Source organism: Vipera ursinii, assembly GCF_947247035.1.
Source record: "Vipera ursinii genome assembly, chromosome: 6".
NCBI classification, from domain to species: Eukaryota; Metazoa; Chordata; class Lepidosauria; order Squamata; family Viperidae; genus Vipera; species Vipera ursinii.
In genome coordinates this window covers 73,064,514-73,069,424 of record NC_139515.1, presented here as the reverse complement: position 1 = coordinate 73,069,424, position 4,911 = coordinate 73,064,514, and positions in this window count along the sequence as shown.

The window sequence follows — 4,911 nt, the reverse complement described above, 5'->3', positions numbered from 1 at the left end:
AGGCACAGCTTTCTATTACGCACAGTGAGAGCTTGAAACGAAACCAAAAATTGCTCCCGTGTTTCTAACTGGAGCCCCAGCCAAGGGGGATCTCGACAGCCACATCAATAACGTTTGGCAAACCACTCGCCTTTGGGACACTGGGCTTCTACACAACCTCCCCTCAATACTACTGAATCCTATATCAGAAGAAGCTGGTAGATTCTTATTATGTTCTGGCTGATTTTATTCCTGTTTTTAAAAGGAAAGTAGGTGTAAACAGAAATTCTACCTTCCATGAATGTCGGCAATTAAACTAACGTGACTTTTAAAAGCACAAGGGGGATTTCTCTGTTGGTGTAACTTACTCTCAAATCAAACTACTTTCAGGAGAATGCCTAATTGTAATATCTATTTGCACAAGGAAGCAGAAGGATGTGGGGGCAGGTGCCCCCCCCCGCTCCAAAACAGGAGGGTCTCTAAATCCTCCCCCACAACCTTTCTCCACCCCCTGCAACTCCCAAGAGCCAGTATGATGAACCAATTGGGGTGCTGTACAAGGACGCGGTGGCTCAGTGGGTTAGGATGCTGAGCTTGTCGATCAGAAGGTCGGCAGTTTGGCGGGTTGAATCCCGAGTGCCGCGTAACAGAGTGAGCGCCTGTTACTCGTCCTAGCTTCTGCCAACCTAGCAGTTCGAAAGCATGTAAAAATGCAAGTAGAAAAATAGCGACCACTACGGTGGGAAGGTAACAGCGCTCCGTGCGCCTTTGCCGTCTAGTCATGCCGGCCACATGACCACGGAGATGTCCTCGGACAAGCGCTGGCTCTTCGGCTTTGAAACGGAGATGAGCACCGGCCCCTAATTTGGAAACGACTAGCACACATGTGCGGGGGAACCTTTACCTTTACCTTTAAAAGGCTGGAAGAGAGGTCCAAGTCCAGCCTCAGCCCTGGCAGTTACACAGCAATGTTTGATCAGTTAGTTTCATCCCAGCCTACCTCACAGGGATGTAGTGAGGAAATAACAATGAAAGAGTGCTGGGGTCACTGCCTTAAGTTTCTGGTTACAAATTGGGATAGAACTCTAATACGAATTGCTACTACGCTAGGCAGATAGGCTAATTGCTACTATGCTAGGCAGATAGGCTAATTGGTAAATATGCCACCATCTGCTTTCTTCTCTAGAGAATATCCCACTCTGCCCTGATTTAGCCTTCTCCTGCTCTGTTCTCTGTCTATACTTTTAGACATGGCAGCTAAGACATATGTTGAAAGCTAAGTTCCCTATTGGCATAAAAGGGTTGGCTCAATAAGAAATGCAAGTTTTGATTATGCGGTTCAAGGCTCTGGAACGGAACTAGAATTGAATGTTAAAGATGGATGCCTGCAGGGTTTACCTCAGTGACTGTTCCTTCAGACGAGAATATACAGATACAAGAAAGCTAAAGGGCCAGAATGCAGCCCATTTCTCCCAAAATGTCAAGAATCTAATCCCCACCTTTGTTATCGGTTTCCTGCAACCTCAATTCCAGATCCCCGCTTAGCTGGCTTAACAGGTAGCAGGTAAACAGGTGTTCCTTCTGGGACATAGAGGAACAAAATGTGGCAAGTTCCCCTTCCTTTTTAAAAGCTGTGTTAAAGGAGAAATTTCTTTGCTCTTGATTAGCAATTTAGTCTGAGGCTTTCCAGGGCTGTTTCTGCAGAGGACTTAGATTAAGAGGTTAAAAGTTTATCTTCCCTTTAACTCTTTTAGAATAAGATTCCTCTCCATTCATTAAATGTTTTATTTCCTGTTAAAATGCCTATTATGTTTCTTTGAACCCCCATTTGGGTGCCTGTGTAGACCAAACTTTTTGGTCCTTTTAAGTCTAAGAAATACCCGCATCTTTAAGTTTAAACAGCAACCTTGGGAAAGCATAGTGTCACAAGCTTTGTCCCCTTTCTCCTTGTGTCCATTGGTGTCAGAATTCACTGTGAAAATTTGTGCGAAATACAGGAACTATTTCCTATGGATAAGTTTACACATGGCAAACACAAATGTAATTTGCAATTAAGTGCATTGTGTGAACCTGGTCAACCTAGTTTGTAAACCAGAATATAAGGATTGGGGTGTTGTGTAAACACAAACTCAATTGAACCTCTGGGTCTAAAATCCCCTTTCCTACTGAAGTCAAATTCTACTTATTTTAAAATTGACTTATGGCCAGCCAAATAAAACTATTACATTGTATCAGGGAAGCCATACCTAAATATTTTATTAAAAGAGATATATTGTTTCATCAAATGTGATTTAAAACTTTTTTGCTACAAAATGTAGCTTGCTCTGATGTTGTAAATTTTGATTTTTTTATCACAATATATAGTGCTTTTATCTCATTTATCATTACATATTATAAGTTTACATAAATTTATTTTAGAAAACTGTGGATATTTAATTGGCAAACAAATAATATCTCTAGGGTTACTTTGCTTCCTTACACTTTCAGTAAGATACTCAGTTATGATCAATGATGGTTTGATTGTGATAGCGGTACTCTTTGACTTATGACCATAGTTGAGCCTAGCAATTACGGTTATAAATTGTGACTGTCATAAAGTGGGTCATCATGTGACTGATCCAATTTTATGCAGTCATTAAGTGAATACAGCAGTCACAACATGAATGTGGCAGTCATTAAGCAAACCATTGTTTGCTCTGGACCAATTTTTACCGGTACTAGAAATGCCAACTTCTAGCAAAACCATAGTAAATTGATGTTACATGACTACAGGGAGCTGCAAACAATTGTATATGTGGGTCAGTGGCTGAGCATCCAAAACATGGTCGTGTGACTGCAAGGGTGAGGTGCCCAATTGTCGAAACTTTGAAACCAGGTGATGAGCAGTTTGGGGGAGGGGTGGTGGTCTGGCAATCCAATAGATGTTATGGCTAAGAAAAATTGTGCCTTGGCTGGAAAATAAAAATGGTTTTGAAAGTGATCACAATCCAGTTGTGAATTTCTGTAACTTAACCCCTCTCAGTAGGTTTGGTAAAAGAAGTTTCTATGAGAATATTTCTTTTGGGGTATTCAGTTACCAAACTTCTTTTATACTTGTAATTCTTTAAAACATAGGAATCTAATAAAATATAAAAAGTTCCTTTTAAAAGTTCCTTGTGGTGTTCTTAGCAACAATAAGCAGTTTGCCATTGCCTTTGAATGGTCCATAAAAATAAATGAAGCCATAAAATTAAGTGTACTGCAGATTCTGGAATAAGGATAGTGTTGCAGCAAGAAAAAGAGCTTTTTCCCTTTTTAATAAAATAAATGCAATTCTTATGAGTTCTTATTATCAAGTTGTTAATATAAAGGTTACTACTTAGTTTTTCTCAATTTCAGTAGGAACTGTCCAGGAATGGTTCACGTAGAACAGGGGTGTCAAACTCAATTTCATTGAGGGCCGCATCAGCATTGCGGTTGCCCTCAGGGGGCTGGGTGTGGCCTACTGGGTGGGCATGGCTAGAGTGCGTATGGCCTACTGGGTGGGCGTGGCCAGCTCTACATCGTTCGCATCAAGGGTGCCTATGGGGGCCTGGGCAGGAGTGGGACAGATCTGAGGGGGTCTGGCAGAAGGAGGGTCTCTGGGCCAGGGCCAAGGCAGTGGGGGCCGTTCCCTCACTGTTTCCAGGATGGCTTCCCGGGCCACATGAAACCACTTTGCGGGCCGTATCCGGCCCCCGAGCCTTGTGTTTGACATGTCTGACGTAGAACATGAATGTTTCTATTTTAAAAAAATGTTGATTTGCTTCCATGACCTTATTGTTATCACAAGAACAGGTAAAGCCCATTTTGAATGAGTATAGTCTCTCTCAACATTCCAACCTAAATCTGACCATTTATTTCTCAAACTATAATATGAAATTATCATCTTCCTTGATAATTTTATTTGGACTCCTTTTTCTCTTCTTTATAATATCATTGGACAAAAAAGATCTTGCTTCCTGAACCCTTTTGGGCGTATCTTATAGATTTTGGCTCCGGATCACTAAAACAATCTGAAATTTAATTTATCATGTAACTTTTTAATAGAAATTTTCTGTTTTTACACAACAGACCCTTCAGAACTGTTGGATGTGCTGCACACATGAAAGCAACATACGAAAATATGGAACTGTTGTTGAAACACATCCAGCACAGCAAGTACAACTGGAATATCTGTGGAGATCTCAAAGTATGGCTCTGCTGCTCGGAATGCAGCTCAGATATATCAAGTGCTATTATTACATAGGCAAATGGGACAGATACTGTATATTACATTAAAAAGAAATGGCCACTCCAAAAGAATGTGGTTCCAGGACAGAAAATGTGGCACATAAACCACTGATGCTACTGCATCACATAAAATTTGGAGCGATGAAAATTTTGTGTGAAAGCAGTGCACAAGGAAGGTGAAGGTTTTCATTGTTTGAGACAGATGTTTCTAAGAATAACTGATGCCAAGATTAAAGATTGATGTTGGTCCACAGATCAGAAACATCATGGGGCCAGAGAAAATAGCCTGGAAACTATTCAAGGATGTCTCTGATAGTTTTCTCGGCAACTACAGAGCACCAATCCAGCTAGCTGACAAGCTTCCTACTGCATACAAGACCTTGAAGTACAACACGTGAGTGAAAATTTATTTTCTTCATTCACATTTGGACTTCATTCCTGAAAATCTAGGTGCTATCAGTGGCAAACATGGTGAACATTTTCACCAGGATATTGCCACAATGGAAAAAAGGGATCAGGGCAATCAGAATCCATTAATGCTGGCTGACTACTGATGGATACTGTAAGGAAAATTCATCACATCAAGTACAAATGGAAATTAGCAACGAAACTTTTAGCCCTAATAACCTCATGCAGCATGTCGGAAATATTGTGCAATTAAATACATTGTAATCATTAAAA